The sequence below is a fragment of the Pseudophryne corroboree genome, unplaced genomic scaffold, assembly GCF_028390025.1.
Source record: "Pseudophryne corroboree isolate aPseCor3 unplaced genomic scaffold, aPseCor3.hap2 scaffold_1630, whole genome shotgun sequence".
Classification (NCBI taxonomy): domain Eukaryota; kingdom Metazoa; phylum Chordata; class Amphibia; order Anura; family Myobatrachidae; genus Pseudophryne; species Pseudophryne corroboree.
The window spans coordinates 44,759-63,682 of NW_026968265.1; the positions used below are offsets into that span (position 1 = coordinate 44,759).

Sequence of the window (18,924 nt, forward strand, 5' to 3'; positions counted from 1 at the left end):
CCCTCTATGCCCCTCCTCCAGACCTCAGTTTGATACTGTGCCCAGTGGAGACTGGGTGCTTTTCAGGAGCTCTCCTGAGCTTTCTGACAGAAAGTATTTTGTTAGGTTTTTAATTTTCAGGGAGCACTGCTGGCAACAGACTCCCTCATCGAGGGACTGAGGGGAGAGAAGCAGCCCTACTCTCTGAGTTGCAAGGTCCTGCTTCTTAGGCTACTGGACACCATTAGCTCCAGAGGGATTGGTATGCAGGATCTCACCCTCGCCGTCCGTCCCAGAGCCGCGCCTCCGTCCCCCTTGCAGAGCCGGAAGATAGAAGCCGGGTGAGTATGAGAAGAAAAGAAGACTTCAGAGGCGGCAGAAGACTTCATGATCTTCACTGAAGTAACGCACAGCACTGCAGCTGTGCGCCATTGCTCCCATACACCTCACACACTCCGGTCACTGTAAGGGTGCAGGGCGCAGGGGGGGGGGGGCACCCTGGGCAGCAATATAAACCTCTTTTTGGCAAAAATATAACACATATACAGCCGGGCACTGTATATATGTATGAGCCCCCGCCAATTTTACAGTTTAAGCGGGACAGAAGCCTGCCGCCGAGGGTGCGGGGCTTCTCCCTCAGCACTCACCAGCGCCATTTTTTCTTCACAGCACCGCTGAGAGGAAGCTCCCCGGACTCTCCCCTGCTTATACCACGGTAGACAAGAGAGTTGAAAAGAGGGGAGGGGGGCACATAATTTGGCGCAAATTACATGCTGCAGTACTACTGGGCAAACATTAAGTTACTGTGTATTCCTGGGTTATATAGCGCTGGGGTGTGTGCTGGCATACTCTCTCTCTGTCTCTCCAAAGGGCCTTGTGGGGAAACTGTCTTCAGAAAAAGCATTCCCTGTGTGTGTGGTGTGTCGGTACACGTGTGTCGACATGTCTGAGGAAGAAGGCTATATTAGAGAGGAGCAGGAGCAAATGAATGTGGTGTCTCCGCCGACAGCTGATTGGATGGATATGTGGAATGTTTTAAATTCTAGTGTAAACTCATTGCACAAAAGATTAGACAAGGCTGAAGCTTTGGGACAGTCAGGGTCTCAACCCATGCCTGATCCTATGTTGCAGGGACTGTCAGGGTCTCATAAGCGCCCACTATCCCAGATTGTTGACACAGATACAGACACGGATTCTGACTCCAGTGTCGATTACGATGATGCAAAGTTACAGCCAAAATTGGCAAAATCCATTCGATATATGATTATGGCAATAAAAGATGTTTTGCACATCAGAGAGGAACCCCCTGTCCCTGACAAGAGGGTACATATGTACAAGGTGAAAAAGCCTGAGGTAACCTTTGAGGGGGTCACACGAGCTGAACGAGTTATGTGAAAAAGCTTGGGAATCTCCAGATAAAAGACTGCAGATTTCCAAAAGGATTCTTATGGCGTATCCTTTCCCATCAATGGATAGGTTACGATGGGAATCCTCCCCTAGGGTGGACAAAGCATTAACACGCTTATCCAAGAAGAAAGCCCTCCCGTCCCAGTATACGGCTACCCTCAAAGAGTCTGCTGACCGCAAACAGGAGATTACCCTGAAGTCCATTTATACACATTCAGGTACCTTACTCAGACCGGCAATTGCGTCGGCCTGGGTGTGTAGTGCTGTAGCGGCATGGACGGATACCTTATCTGAGGGGATGGATACCCTAGATAAGGATACTATTTTATTGACCCTGGGGCATATAAGAGATGCTGTCCTATATATGTGTGTATGCAAACTACAGGTGGTGCTGCAGGGCTCACACCCTTTTACTTGTCTTGTAGAGCAACTCTGGAGCTGTTTCTGGGTCCAGCTGCTGCAAGAAATCAGCTTGAATGCTTCAGGGGCTGGGGCATGGCCAACATGAGCCCACACTGATGGGGGGTGGGGGTGTATAAAGCGATTTAGGGGTCATCCAAGCGCAACCCCACAAAGGCCGCCATGCCCTGCGTGACCCTTTTCTCTTTTCATATGCAGACGAGGGTTGCAGCCAACTATGCCCACTGCTTGGATGACATCACTATATGCAAATCCATCTGCTGCAGGCCTTCCCCCAGGAATGCTTGCAGTAGTTGTTGCATTTGGTTTGTTGTTAGGGGGTGTTTCAGTATTAGGCAGCCTTCTGCCCTCCCACATTCGTCTGAAAATGTGTTCTCCCTGCAGTTGTTGTTCCCAGATGAGAGTTCCCTTGTGCTTCCTCAGTTGTATCTCCTTAACTTGACAGGGGTGTGCCCGAGCAGCCGCCCTCCACAGCCCTATCCCAACACATACTTATCTTGCATATGAGATCTCTTGATCATGAAGATAGTTCTCACAGGGTGAGTTTCATCCATTACATTTTAAAGTAGGAAGGTACAAATTACATATTCAAATTACATATATGTGCTGGATTCAAATGTTTTCCCCCCTTCCTTTCTCAATTGTGCCCATCAGCAGCTATTCTAATGTTGCTGCCAATGGGTGTGACGCATTCATTTCTTCTGTGGGGTACACTGGACTCCACAAGGATTCACATTGTATGTACACCAGAGTAGGATCTTGATCTGAGGCACCCACAGGCTCAAAGCTTTTGACTGTTCCCAAGATGCTCAGCGCCCCCTCCTCTATAACCTCGCTTCCATGAACAGGGAGCTCAGTTTGTAGTTGGTGCCTTCAGTAGCAGGCCACTTAACAGGGGGCTGCCTCAGGCAGCCTATTCTTAGCTATTAATTTTGGCAAGAAAAGAATAACTTTTTTTATAAGAATCTACAAGGGCTGCAGCAGGCTAGGTCTAATAGACCTCTTTACTGCAGCTCCATCACTCCCAGTGGCGCAGTATACTCCCGTGCCCCGGTTGCTGGGTCACTGCAGCGGAGGCTCCGGTTTCTTCCTAAGGTCAGTCACACACACACCGCCCTCCGGGATCACGAGGCCGCTGATGGGGGCGGGCCGTGTGCGCACTGGCGTGGACACTGATTACTGGGCAGCCGCTCCACTAGCCACCAGGGACAGTTAAGGAGCACAGCTCTGGGGTTTTTTCTCCTATATTAACCCCATTTTGTACTACCCGCAGTGCATTGTGATAGGTAATGGGGCCTGATTCAGGTTGGATCGCAATCCAACTGCAAAAACTGCTAAGAGCATACGCATCCGCCTGCATTTTCTGCGGCACCCCGCAGATAATGCGATCACCTCTGCCTGTGAATCGGTGAAGGGGGGGGGTGGAGGGGGGTCAACAACACTCCATTTCCAAGTCGGAGATGGAGCGGTGCGGGGGCACGGTTTCAAAATGGGGTCGGCAACGGAGAAACAGGAGGCGTGGTCAGAGCAGCTGCATGACATCACATGGGCCGGACTCTGCCAGTGGAGCCCCAGCGTCATGAGGTAGATTTTGTAGAGGCCGGGGAGGACTTCTGTTCCTGGGAACTAGCTGTGTTGTGCAGCTTTATTCCTCTGCCCCTACCTCTGGCAAGAAAGGACGCACCTCGCACTTTCTTGTTTCTTTGTGACCGAAAGGACTGCATTTGATAATGCGGAGCTTTCTTATGCTGTGAGGGAACATAAGGTAAAAAATTTGATTTTCCAACTGTAGCTGTGCGTGTTAATGCTTTGTCCATCCTACGGGAGGATTTCCATCGTAACCTATCCGTTGATGGAAAAGGATACGCCATAAGAATCCTTTTGGAAATCTGCAGTCTTTTATCTGGAGATTCCCAAGCTTTTTCACATAACTCGTTCAGCTCGTGTGACCCCCTCAAAGGTTACCTCAGGCTTCTTTCCCTTGTACATATGTACCCTCTTGTCAGGGACAGGGGGTTCCTCTGTGATGTGCAAAACATCTTTTATTGCCATAATCATATATCGAACGGATTTTGCCAATTTTGGCTGTAACTTTGCATCATCGTAATCGACACTGGAGTCAGAATCCGTGTCGGTATCTATGTCAACAATCTGGGATAGTGGGCGCTTATGAGACCCTGACAGTCCCTGCAACATAGGATCAGGCATGGGTTGAGTCCCTGACTGTCCCAAAGCTTCAGCCTTGTCTAATCTTTTGTACAATGAGTTTACACTAGCATTTAAAACATTCCACATATCCATCCAATCAGGTGTCAGCGGAGACACCACATTCATTTGCTCCCGCTCCTCTCTAATATAGCCTTCTTCCTCAGACATGTCGACACATGTGTACCGACACACCACACACACAGGGAATACTTTTTCTGAAGACAGTTTCCCCACAAGGCCCTTTGGAGAGACAGAGAGAGAGTATGCCAGCACACTCCCCAGCGCTATATAACCCAGGAATAACACAGTAACTTAATGTTTGTCCAGTAGCGCTGCTGTATGTAATTTGCGCCGAATTATGTGCCCCCCCTCTCTTTTCAACCCTCTTCTCTACCGTGGTATAAGCAGGGGAGAGTCCGGGGAGCTTCCTCTCAGCGGTGCTGAGGAGAAAAAATGGCGCTGGTGAGTGCTGAGGGAGAAGCCCCGCCCCCTCGGCGGCGGGCTTCTGTCCCGCTTAAACTGTAAAATTGGTGGGGGCTCATACATATATACAGTGCCCAGCTGTATATATGTTATATTTTTGCCAAAAAGAGGTTTATATTGCTGCCCAGGGCGCCCCCCCTGCGCCCTGCACCCTTACAGTGACCGGAGTATGTGAGGTGTATGGGAGCAATGGCGCACAGCTGCAGTGCTGTGCGCTACCTCAGTGAAGATCATGAACTCTGTGGAGCCCGTCTATCCCCATGGTCCTTACGGAGTCCCCAGCATCCTCTAGGACGTTAGAGAAACTAGGATTTTAATACCTACCGGTAAATCCTTTTCTCTTAGTCTGTTGAGGATGCTGGGCACCCGTCCCAGTGTGTACTGTGTCTGCAGTTATTAAATGGCCCTTAACTCCAGAACATTTATGTGGAGACAACTTTCCTGACTTGACCATCTTCCTTGGACGTTTTCCCCCTGTGTGACTGCTCCCCAGCCTCGGAGGGTTGCATCTGTGGTCCCTAGGATCCAGTCCTGGATCCCGAACCATCGCCCCTCTAGGAGGTGAGAACTGTGCAGCCACCAATGGAGTGAGATTCTGGTCTTGGAAGACAGGATTATCCTCCGGTGCATGTGTAGGTGGGATCCGGACCAATTGTCCAACAGGTCCCACTGGAACACTCTGGCATGGAACCTGCCAAACTGAATGGCCTTGTAGGCCACAACCATCTTCCCCAGCAACTGAATGCATTGATGGATTAACACTCTTGCTGGTTTCAGAATTTGTTTGACCAGACTCTGGATCTCCATAGCCTTTCCACTGGAAGAAAACCTCTTCTGTGTCCAGTATGTGTTATGATTCCAGCACTCTGGTCAGAGAAGATCTTATGGCAAGGACCGGAGCACTGGAACGGAATGCTGGGGAAGGGAGCAGGACAGGAAAATAGCCCCTGGCGCCCTAACTCTGTTGTCTCGCCCGTGTTGTCAGAAATCCCCTGCGAGACTATGGTTTCTTGAGCCCTTGGCAGCCGCGTTTGAAGGGCGGATTATGTCTGCCCAACTTCGATGCCCCCCGGTCTTAATGAGAGACAAAGGGAAACCCGAGACAGGGTGATAACAAGAGGCCCTCTAACTAAACAACCAGGCCAGGGGCTAAGCAAACTCAAAACTATAATATGTGCGGAGAAACCGCCAGGAAAAAGGACAACCAAAATATCCACTTGTCCAATTCTCCTACCCGGCACCGCCGAGTACCAGAGAGGACTTGTGGAAGCGGAACCCTCCGCAAATGCTCCAAACACAAAATATAAAAGGTAAAGCGGCTGAGCCGCAACACACGGCAGAGCCGCAACTCACGAACACCACTGGATATAAAACGGTGATCAGTCAGGACTCCAGGGAACCAAACGACCTCTTGGGATGAGATGACAACTCCCGAATACCGGACTTCTGCGGACTGGAATGACCGGATACAGCAGGACTGGAAACAGACTCTCAGCAAACAAATCTACAAAGAAATATAACTGCATCAATTGTATTCTGACTAAAATGATCTTATTTGGTTCTAGATTTAAGAGTTTTTTTGAAATACTTTAAGATTTAGAGATTATTTGGTATTAGGTTGGGTAATTTTACTGTCTATATTCATGGATTTCTACAGATCTGAATGGTCAATCTGGCATTAATATATGGTTAAAAGAGCTTCTTGGTTTTAAGGGTAATAAAAATTCCATGAGCATCATTCTCATAAGAGTAATAAAAATTAGGAGGTTTATGAAAGATTTATAAACATAATGATTGAGAGTATCGTTATTGTTTAATCGTGATTTAAAGTAACTTCTGGCTATGAGACATTGGTTTTTATATTATTGTTTTTTAATAGTTCATTTAAGTGTATTTTAAATAATTCGAGTCCACTCTCCTTTGTTTCTCTGCAAATGTGTTAATATATATATGTATAAGAAATTTTTTGACTGCCACTGCTTGAATAGGAGTCTGCAAGTCATTAATAGATTAAATTAAATGATGGCAGCTGAGCTCCTTCTGATTACAAGTGATTACCAACAGACAGGTGTATTGCCAATTAAGGAAGCAGAGGAGTATAAAGGAGACCAGGGGCTCTAGAGGCGGTACTTCTGAGGAAACAGCCCCAGGATTGAGGCTGAGAAACGCGTCAAGCAATCCGTCTGATTACATTGCCCGACATTCTGCATGGCATCCAGCTAACCATCACGAACAGAGACTGATTTCTGCAGCACGTCCCCGACAGCATCCGCCACTCAGCGCCTCACCCAGCATCTGTTCGGCATTTGGCTCACCGCACCAAACGGAGATTCAGCTTATGACAGCTAGCAGTATGCTCCAGGTGAAGCTTGATGGAAAGTGGTGAGAGAGCATTATAGTCTTTGAATTTTTATGCCGATCTGAATGAGACTGTGAGCATTTTATCTATTATTTCTCACAAGCCCTGCACATTCTGTTGCAGTGTCCCAGAGCGGGCAGCCGGCGCCCTACGGACATAACACAATTGTTGCCCATTGCATAAGTTGGGTTAAGTATAATAACAGACTCCAAAATAGCGTCACATGCTTAATCTGTTATTGTGCAATTATAAGCTTCATAAGAAAAGCTGATCAATTCTGGACGGCATTATTGAGAAATAAGAGCTAAATAGGGATTTCACAAATAATGGAGCGGATGACATCAATGTGAATAATCCCTATATACATCACGGATGAACTTTTAAACCCTCTACCAATATATGGTTTCAAGTGTTTCAATCAGCCCACGCGTGGAGCTTACTCTAAGGAATTCCTGTTAATCACAAGAGTTACTATACATTATATAAAGGGTAGATTGATACATTGTTCCAAAGGAGACCTTAGTGAGGAATACAAATTGTTACATGTTTTGATGTGTTGCTGCTAAAAGATTTTTTAAAGTCACAGGATGTTTAGGTTTTCTCATAATTTTTATATATGAATAAGGTCATTTTTAATAAAATATATTAATACTTTAGTGACAGCGCTTCTCTCTGTGGTTCTCAGCAAACAAAGGCAGCATGCAGGAAGCTATTACCGGCATCTGTGAGAAGCCCTGGGAGTGTATTTAACAAGGAGTCCTCCAATCAGCTGCTAAAGGCTGATTAGAATAAATGCCGTGCAGCTGCCTTGCTGCACGGCCAGAGAGCAGGTGAATATCTTAATTTCCTAAAGCCTAGCAACGGGGAACGCGGTCCACCAGTGGCGTCCCCGTTGCTAGGGTCCGTGCGGCTCAGCGCGCCCGGCGTCTAGCGTTGCTAGGGAGCCGGCGGCTGTACGTGCACGGCATCTCTAGTTGCTAGGCGCCGGGCCGCGCAGACCATCAAGCGGACCCCGGCGCCTAACAGTACCCCCCCCCTTGAGGAGGGGTCAAGGAACCCCTAAAGCCAGGTTTCTGAGGAAATTCCCGAAAAAATGCCCTCTTGAGCCTCGGGGCATGAAGATCCTTATCCTGGACCCAAGACCTTTCCTCCGGACCATAGCCTTTCCAGTGAACCAGAAAATACAGCCGATCCCGGGACAATTTGGAATCGAGAGCCTTCTCTACCAAGAACTCCTGTTGTCCCTGTACATCCACTGGAGATCTACCCTGAGAGATCTTCCGAGGAAATCTACTGGAAGAAACGTATTGTTTCAACAGGGAACAATGAAACGTATTTCCAATCCTGAGAGATCTTGGTAAACGTAACCGAAAGGCAACTGGGTTGACTCTTTTAATAATAAGAAATGGCCCAATAAATTTGGGTCCCAGTCTAGCTGAGGATTGTCGAAGCCTGATGTTGCGAGTCGACAACCACACCCTATCTCCCACCTTAAAAGTGCAAGGACGTCGGAGCCTGTCAGAAAATGTCTTCTCTCGAAAGGCCGCTTTTCTGAGAGCAAGGTGCACCTTTTTCCAAATGGCTCTGAGATGGGAGGTTAAGGTAAGCGAGGAGACTGAGGAATGATGAAAAAAAGAATTAGCTCTGGGGTGAAAACCAAAAACTGAAAAGAATGGAGACTCTTTAGTGGAGGAATGACAAGAATTATTGTAAGCAAATTCAGCCAACGGAAGAAACTCGGACCAATCATTCTGGAGTTTGGCTGAATACAAGCGCAAATATTGTTTCAATGATTGGTTAACTCGTTCGGTTTGCCCGTTGGATTGTGGGTGGTAACCGGATGTTAACGACAATTTCATCTTCAATGAGGCACAAAAACATTTCCAGAATTGTGCGATGAATTGTGGACCCCGATCAGAAACAATATCAGTAGGCAACCCATGAAGCCTGAATACATGGCGGAGAAACAAAACTGCCAACCCTTGGGCAGAAGGCAATCGGGGAAGAGCAATAAAATGAGCCATTTTACTAAAACGGTCCACTACCACCCATATGACTCGGAATCCGGCTGAAAGGGGAAGGTCAACCACAAAATCCATGGAAATATGAGACCACGGCCTGAGAGGAACATTTAAGGGCATAAGTTGCCCGATGGGCAAGGAACGGGGAACCTTATGCTGTGCACAAACCTGACATGAATAAACAAATTCCTTGACGTCTTTAGAAAGACCAGGCCACCATACTGAGCGAGAGACTAACTCCAATGTCTTAGAGACTCCTGGATGCCCTGAAACTTTGTTATCATGGAATTCCGTTAAAACAGTAACTCTCAAAAACTCAGGGACGTAAAGACGACCAGCAGGGGTAATTCTAGGAGCTTGGTGTTGAAGCTGTTTTAACTGGGTAAATAAATCTTGTGTGAGGCCCGCCCAGATGACCGAAGATGGAAGTATGGGGGTAACAGGATTGTTATTGTGAACCGGAAGAAAGCTATGTGACAGGGCATCAGCCTTAGTATTCTTGGAACCAGGCCTGAAAGTGATTATAAATTTGAAACGCGTAAAAAATAATGCCCAACGTGCCTGCCGGGCATTAAGCCGCTTAGCCGATTCAATCTATTGCAGGTTCTTATGGTCAGTCAATACCGAAATAGTATGTTTTGCTCCCTCCAGCCAATGCCTCCACTCCTCGAAAGCCCATTTTACCGCCAGTAACTCCCGATTACCAACGTCATAGTTGGATTCAGCGGAGGAGAATTTCCTGGACATAAAGGCACAAGGATGTAACTCCAGAGACTCCGGATCCTTTTGAGAAAGGATAGCCCCCACTCCAACCTCCGAGGCATCAACCTCCACCACAAAGGGCAATTCCGGATTAGGAAGTCTGAGGACTGGAGCCGAGACAAAGGCTTGTTTCAAGGCCCGGAAGGACAACTCAGCTTCACGCGACCAGTTGGTAGGATCCGCTCCTTTCTTTGTCAGAGCTACAATGGGAGCAACCAGGTCAGAAAAAGAATGAATGAACCTCCTATAATAATTCGCAAACCCTAAAAAACGCTTAATTGCTTTTAAATTGGTGGGTTGCGCCCAACTAAGGATGGCCTGGAGTTTCTTTGGTTCCATGGAAAATCCCTGAGGGGAAATTATGTACCCTAAAAAAGATACTTCCGTGACATGAAACTCACACTTCTCCAGCTTGGCATATAAATGATTCTCACATAACTTTTGAAGAACCAGACGCACCTGGGTAACATGTTGTTCCATTGATTTAGAAAAAATCAGGATGTCGTCTAAGTAAACGACCACGAATTTCCCTAGGAAGTCACGGAGCACATCGTTAATGAGGTCTTGAAAAACTGCCGGAGCATTGGACAGGCCGAACGGCATCACCAGGTATTCGTAGTGACCCGACTGAGTACTGAAGGCCGTTTTCCACTCATCTCCAGATTTAATTCGGATGAGGTTGTACGCTCCTCTAAGGTCAATTTTAGAAAAAAATCACAGCAGAACGTAACTGATCAAAGAGTACAGAAATCAACGGCAAAGGATAGGTGTTTTTAACTGAGATCTTATTCAGGGCTCTAAAATCAATGCAAGGTCTAAGCGAGCCATCCTTTTTCTCCACAAAGAAGAAGCCTGCACTTAAAGGAGATTTTGATGGTCTAATAAATCCTTTCTCAAGGCTCTCCTTTACATAATCATTCATAGCCGCAGTTTCTGGCCCGGATAATGCATATAATCTTCCCTTTGGCAATGCGGCACCAGGAATTAACTCAATAGCACAATCATAAGGCCGATGGGGAGGCAGAATGTCCGCATTGCCTTTGGAGAAAACATCAGCAAACTCCTGGTATTCCACCGGAATGAGTTCTGGAATGATAGCTGCTACTCTGACTGGAAACGTGATACATTCCTTATCACAAAAAGTACCCCAATGTGAAATCTCCCCCGACCGCCAATCAATGGTGGGATTATGAAAGGCCAGCCAAGGGTGACCCAGAACAACTGGAACTGCTGGGCAATGTGTAAGAAAGAACTCGATTTTCTCGGAATGTAGAGCTCCTACTGTAAGTAGTACAGGAGGTGTACGGAGAGAAATAATCCCATTAGACAGCGGACTCCCATCTAAGCCATGCATGGTGACACACCTACCCAAAGGTAACTGAGGAATGCCTAAGGCCTTAGCCCAAGTTAAATCCATAAAGTTTCCTGCAGCTCCACTGTCAACAAAAGCCGACACCAAAGAACTGAGGCTGCCAAAGGAAACTTTAACTGGGACTAAAAGGGAGTTATTCGAGGAGATAAGCTGCAGACCTAGGTGAACCCCCTCACAATTCACCTGGTCAAAGCGTTTCCCGACTTGTTCGGACAATTACGAGCAAAATGTCCCTTACCCCCACAGTACAGACAAAGACCAGAATTTTGCCTTCTGGCTCTTTCTTCAGGAGACAGCCGGGAGAGACCCATCTGCATGGTCTCCTCTACGTCTTCAGGAATGGAATATACACACGGACTTGACCTTACAGGTGCTCCTTTTTCAGCCCTCCGCTCTCTGAGACGACGATCAATCTTAATAGAAAGCTCCATGAGTTTATCGAGAGTCTCAGGAGCGGGGTACTGAAGGAGACTGTCTTTTATAGACTCTGATAAGCCGAGGCGAAACTGACTGCGCAGGGCTGGGTCATTCCAGCCACAGTCGTTCGACCAACGGCGAAACTCCGTACAATAAACCTCTGCAGGATTTCTACCCTGTCTGAGAGCGCGCAACTGACTTTCAGCGGACGCCTCTCTATCAGGGTCATCATACAAGAGCCCTAAAGACTCAAAAAAAGCGTCAATTGACAACAATGCCGGATCCTCTGCTCTTAAACCAAATGCCCAGGTCTGAGGATCCCCCTGGAGCAAAGAAATAATAAACCCGACCCGCTGAGATTCAGTACCCGAGGAAGTCGGTCTTAAACGAAAATAAAGTTTACAGGATTCTTTAAAATTAAAAAAACTCTTTTCTATCACCAGAAAAACGGTCAGGCAAATGCATCTTTGGTTCAGGGACTACCCTTGGGGAAGCTCGCAAAAGATCTTCCTGCGACTTCACCCGAAGAGAAAGATCCTGAACCATCTGAGTAAGTTCTTGAATCTGGCTGACTAAGAGCTGACCAGGATTTGGCCCTAAACCTGTTGGATTCATGAGGCCGATAAACTCTCACAAAACTGAATGAGCAAAAATTAAACCCTGTTTAATTTTAAGTTTTGGTATGGCCGGTAATAATGTTATGATTCCAGCACTCTGGTCAGAGAAGATCTTATGGCAAGGACTGGAGCACTGGAACGGAATGCTGGGGAAGGGAGCAGGACAGGAAAATAGCCCCTGGCGCCCTAACTCTGTTGTCTCACCCGTGTTGTCAGAAATCCCCTGCGAGACTATGGTTTCTTGAGCCCTTGGCAGCCGCGTTTGAAGGGCGGATTATGTCTGCCCAACTTCGATGCCCCCCGGTCTTAATGAGAGACAAAGGGAAACCTGAGACAGGGTGATAACAAGAGGCCCTCTAACTAAACAACCAGGCCAGGGGCTAAGCAAACTCAAAACTATAATATGTGCGGAGAAACCGCCAGGAAAAAGGACAACCAAAATATCCACTTGTCCAATTCTCCTACCCGGCACCGCCAAGTACCAGAGAGGACTTGTGGAAGCGGAACCCTCCGCAAATGCTCCAAACACAAAATATAAAAGGTAAAGCGGCTGAGCCGCAACACACGGCAGAGCCGCAACTCACGAACACCACTGGATATAAAACGGTGATCAGTCAGGACTCCAGGGAACCAAACGACCTCTTGGGATGAGATGACAACTCCCGAATACCGGACTTCTGCGGACTGGAATGACCGGATACAGCAGGACTGGAAACAGACTCTCAGCAAACAAAGGCAGCATGCAGGAAGCTATTACCGGCGTCTGTGAGAAGCCCTGGGAGTGTATTTAACAAGGAGTCCTCCAATCAGCTGCTAAAGGCTGATTAGAATAAATGCCGTGCAGCTGCCTTGCTGCACGGCCAGAGAGCAGGTGAATATCTTAATTTCCTAAAGCCTAGCAATGGGGAACGCGATCCGCCAGTGGCGTCCCCGTTGCTAGGGTCCGTGCGGCTCAGCGCGCCCGGCGTCTAGCGTTGCTAGGGAGCCGGCGGCTGTACGTGCACGGCGTCTCTAGTTGCTAGGCGCCGGGCCGCGCAGACCATCATGCGGACCCTGGCGCCTAACAGTATGACTCCCAAAAACAACAACCGCGTCATTGGGACCAACTGCGATTTTGGCAAGTTTAGGAGCCAACCATGTTGTTGAAGAACTGTCAGGGAGAGTGCAATGTTTTGCACCAACTGGTCCCTGGATCTCGCCTTTATCAGGAGATCATCCAAGTACGGGATAATTGTGACTCCTTGCTTGCGAAGGAGAACCATAATTTCCGCCATCACCCTGGTGAAAATCCTCGGAGCCGTGGACAGACCAAACGGCAATGTCTGAAATTGGTAATGACAATCCTGAATTGCAAACCTTAGGTAGCTTGAGGCAGTGGCTAAATGGGAACATGTAAGTAGGCATCCTTTATGTCTACCAAAACCATGAAATCTCCGTCCTCCGGACTGGAGATCACTGCCCTGAGAAATTCCATCTTGAAATTGAATTTCTTTAGGAAGAAATTGAGGGATTTCAGATTTAAGATTGGTCTGACTGAGCCGTCCGGCTTCGGGACCACGAAGAGGCTTGAATAAAAACCTTCTCCCTGCTGACAAAGGCCAATTTGAACAATCGGTGAGGGGGAACGTCTTGAAACCCCAGTTTGTACCCTTGGGACACTATTTGTAAAACCCACGAGTCCAGGTCCGAATGAATCCAGAACTGACTGAAGAGTTTTAGACGTGCCCCCACTGGTGTGGGCTCCTGCAAGAAAGCCCCAGTGTCATGCAGTGGATTTGGCAGAAGCAGAGGACAATCTCTGGTCCTGCGATCTTGAAGAGGCTACAGACCTCTTCCTTTTCCTTCCTCTACCTGCAAAGAAAGGGGAATCTAAACTTCTTGCATATCTATTGGGCCAAAATGACTGCGGTAGATAATGATGCGTCTTCATCCGTTGACAGGGAACATAGGGCAAGAAGGTTGACTTACCATTGAAATGAGGATGCATCTTGCTGCCTTTCCAATGAAGCAAGTTTAATTTAGTAATAGGTGAAAAACCATCCTTACAAAGGTGTTAATCAGAGACTTGGCTTTGTGGACACTTTTCAGAGAACAAATTTGTTAGCATAAAAATAAAGCCAGAAAATGAAGAGCTGTTTAATCACGCAATTTGATTTTTTTGCCAGCATATTTCTTTTTCTCTGCAACCCACTGCTAAATTGTGATTCCTAGATGTTTTTATAAAATCACTGAATCAAATCTAACTCTGATTACATCAGAGAAGGCCAGGTACCCTACACCATAACAGGGGGTATGAAATTTGACTTGTCTACTTAAAGATCACCAAAATCTGATAACAAGGTCAAGTACGTCCCTGGGTGGGATTGAACCACCAACCTTTTGGTTAATAGCCGTACACACTAACTGATTGCGCCACAGAGACACTTTGCAAAAGTACATACTGACAAAGGCTAATAAGCATTCATCTAAAACGTTTCCTAGAAAAACTTTAAAAAGTCAATAATCTGGAGAGTTTTTGTAAGATGTTTCTTCCATCAACCAACGAAGAAACACATTGGTACTTTCCCATGATGAGTGAGTGCTTCAGGATCTCTTGCACTTACATGTGCAGCAGAGTACAGCAATGGAAGCATGCTAGGCCCATAACCCAGAGGTAGGCAGATTGAAACTATCTTCTGCTATATGCATTTTTTTTTGTTAATTAAAGTAATCCAAAACTGGGATTGATATTTTGGCTCTTTTATTTTTACTTAAAGTACAACAACTTTTACCATTTTAATTTGTTTTAATAGTATATTGACAGTATTGTTTTCTTTCAAAAATCCACTTAATTTTCTTTACCCTATTATTAAAATGGTAATTGACAAAAACAAACTACATTGTCACCAGAAGAGCAATACAAAATGTACAAGTGATATATTAAAATCATATTTCCAGCTTGCATTTCAATGATGCATTGGGGCAACGATTTTGTGAGAAACATCTTCACCCTTAAATAAAGATTTTCTTAATTCCTTACCTGTGTGCTAATTAGATATCACCTTGTTTTCATATTAAACAGACTTCCACATGAGAAAGCAGCAAGGATGCAGTGGCGTTAATGTTTCCTGGTGTCAACTTGTATTATTTCAGTAGACATTGAAATGAGGATGCATCTTGCTGCCTTTCCAATGAAGCAAGTTTAATTTAGTAATAGGTGAAAAACCATCCTTACAAAGGTGTTAATCAGAGACTTGGCTTTGTGGACACTTTTCAGAGAACAAATTTGTTAGCATAAAAATAAAGCCAGAAAATGAAGAGCTGTTTAATCACTCAATTGGATTTTTCTGCCAGCATATTTTTTTTCTCTGCAACCCACTGCTAAATTGTGCTTCCTAGCTGTTTTTATAAAATCACTGAATCAAATCTAACTCTGATTACATCAGAGAAGGCCAGGTACCCTACACCGTAACAGGGGGTTTGAAATTTTGACTTGTCTACTTAAAGATCACCAAAATCTGATAACAAGGGAAATTAGGTCCCTGGGTGGGATTGAACCACCAACCTTATGGTTAATAGCCGTACATACTAATTGATTGCGCCACAGAGACACTTTGCAAAAGTCCATACTGACAAAGGCTAATAAGCATTCATCTAAAACGTTTCCTAGAAAAACTTTAAAAAGTCAATAATCTGGAGAGTTTTTGTAAGATGTTTCTTCCATCAACCAACGAAGAAACACATTGGTACTTTCCCATGATGAGTGAGTGCTTCAGGATCTCTTGCACTTACATGTGCAGCAGAGTACTGCAATGGAAGCATGCTGGGCCCATAACCCAGAGGTAGGCAGATTGAAACTATCCTCTGCTATATGCATTTTTTTTTGTTAATTAAAGTAATCCAAAACTGGGATTGATATTTTGTCTCTTTTATTTTTACTTAAAGTACAATAACTTTTACCATTTTAATTTGTTTTAATAGTATATTGACAGTATTGTTTTCTTTCAAAAATCCACTTCATTTTCTTTACCCTATTATTAAAATGGTAATTGACAAAAACAAACTACATTGTCACCAGAAGAGCAATACAAAATGTACAAGTGATATATTAAAATCATCTTTCCAGCTTGAATTTCAATGATGCATTGGGTCAACAAATTTGTGAGAAACATCTTCACCCTTAAATAAAGATTTTCTTAATTCCTTACCTGTGTGCTAATTAGATATCACCTTGTTTTCATATTAAACAGACTTCCACATGAGAAAGCAGCAAGGATGCAGTGGCGTTAATGTTTCCTGGTGTCAACTTGTATTATTTCAGTAGACATTGAAATGAGGATGCATCTTGCTGCCTTTCCAATGAAGCAAGTTTAATTTAGTAATAGGTGAAAAACCATCCTTACAAAGGTGTTAATCAGAGACTTGGCTTTGTGGACACTTTTCAGAGAACAAATTTGTTAGCATAAAAATAAAGCCAGAAAATGAAGAGCTGTTTAATCACTCGATTGGATTTTTCTGCCAGCATATTTTTTTTCTCTGCAACCCACTGCTAAATTGTGCTTCCTAGCTGTTTTTTTATAAAATCACTGAATCAAATCTAACTCTGATTACATCAGAGAAGGCCATGTACCCTACACCATAAGAGGGGGTTTGAAATTTTGACTTGTCTACTTAAATATCACCAAAATCTGATCACAAGTTTAATTAGGTCCCTGGGTGGGATTGAACCACCAACCTTTCGGTTAATAGCCGAACACACTAACCGATTGCGCCACAGAGACACTTTGCAAAAAGTGCCTACTGACAAAGGCTAATAAGCATACATCTAGAACGTTTCCTAGAAAAACATTAAAAAATCAATAATCTGGAGAGTTTTTGTAAGATGTTTCTTCCATCAACTAACGAATAAACACATTGGTACTTTCCCATGATGAGTGAGTGCTTCAGGATCTCTTGCACTTACATGTGCAGCAGAGTACTGCAATGGAAGCATGCTGGACCCATAACCCAGAGGTAGGCAGATTGAAACTATCCTTTGCTATATGCATTTTTTTTGTTAATTTAAGTAATCAAAACTGGGATTGATATTTTTGCTCTTTTATTTTTACTTAAAGTACAATAACTTTTACCATTTTAATTTGTTTTAATAGTATATTGACAGTATAGTTTTCTTTCAAAAATCCACTTAATTTTCTTTACCCTGTTATTAAAATGGTAATTGACAAAAAAAACTACATTGTCACCAGAAGAGCAATACAAAATGTACAAGTGATATATTAAAATCATCTTTCCAGCTTGAATTTCAATGATGCATTGGGGCAACAATTTTGTGAGAAACATCTTCACCCTTAAATAAAGATTTTCGTAATTCCTTACCTGTGTGCTAATTAGATATCACCTTGTTTTCACATTAAACAGACTTCCACATGAGAAAGCAGCAAGGATGCAGTGGCGTTAATGTTTCCTGGTGTCAACCTGTATTATTTCAGTAGACATTGAAATGAGGATGCATCTTGCTGCCTTTCCAATGAAGCAAGTTTAATTTAGTAATAGGTGAAAAACCATCCCTACAAAGGTGTTAATCAGAGACTTGGCTTTGTGGACACTTTTCAGAGAACAAATTTGTTAGCATAAAAATAAAGCAAGAAAATTAAGAGCTGTTAAATCAAGCAATTTGATTTTTTTGCAAGCATATTTCTTTTTCTCTGCAACCCACTGCTAAATTGTGCTTCCTAGATGTTTTTATAAAATCACTGAATCAAATCTAACTCTGATTACATCAGAGAAGGCCAGGTACCCTACACAATAAGAGGGGGTTTGAAATTTTGACTTGTCTACTTAAATATCACCAAAATCTGATAACAAGGTCAATTACGTCCCTGGGTGGGATTGAACCACCAACCTTTTGGTTAATAGCCATACACACTAACTGATTGCGCCACAGAGACACTTTGCAAAAGTACATACTGACAAAGGCTAATAAGCATTCATCTAAAACGTTTCCTAGAAAAACTTAATAAAGTCAATAATCTGGAGAGTTTTTGTAAGATGTTTCTTCTATCAACCAACGAAGAAACACATTGGTACTTTCCCATGATGAGTGAGTGCTTCAGGATCTCTTGCACTTACATGTGCAGCAGAGTACAGCAATGGAAGCATGCTGGGCCCATAACCCAGAGGTAGGCAGATTGAAACTATCCTCTGCTATATGCATTTTTTTGTTTGTTAATTAAAGTATTCCAAAACTGGGATTGATATTTTGGCTCTTTTATTTTTACTTAAAGTACAATAACTTTTACCATTTTAATTTGTTTTAATAGTATATTGACAGTTTTGTTTTCTTTCAAAAATCCACTTCATTTTCTTTACCCTATTATTAAAATGGTAATTGACAAAAACAAACTACATTGTCACCAGAAGAGCAATACAAAATGTACAAGTGATATATTAAAATCATCTTTCCAGCTTGAATTTCAATGATGCATTGGGGCAACGATTTTGTGAGAAACATCTTCACCCTTAAATAAAGATTTTCTTAATTCCTTACCTGTGTGCTAATTAGATATCACCTTGTTTTCACATTAAACAGACTTCCACATGAGAAAGCAGCAAGGATGCAGTGGCGTTAATGTTTCCTGGTGTCAACCTGTATTATTTCAGTAGACATTGAAATGAGGATGCATCTTGCTGCCTTTCCAATGAAGCAAGTTTAATTTAGTAATAGGTGAAAAACCATCCTTACAAAGGTGTTAATCAGAGACTTGGCTTTGTGGACACTTTTCAGAGAACAAATTTGTTAGCATAAAAATAAAGCCAGAAAATAAAGAGCTGTTTAATCACTCAATTGGATTTTTCTGCCAGCATATTTTTTTTCTCTGCAACCCACTGCTAAATTGTGCT

At 44.3% G+C, this 18,924-nt stretch overlaps 1 non-coding gene across 1 annotated transcript; it reads right to left on the reverse strand.

The window, feature by feature from the left end:
- Nucleotides 1-16,731: 16,731 nt before the first annotated feature.
- Nucleotides 16,732-16,805, reverse strand: TRNAN-AUU (transfer RNA asparagine (anticodon AUU)). The gene has a single exon. It is a non-coding gene; the product is annotated as a tRNA-Asn (tRNA).
- Nucleotides 16,806-18,924: the final 2,119 nt, after the last annotated feature.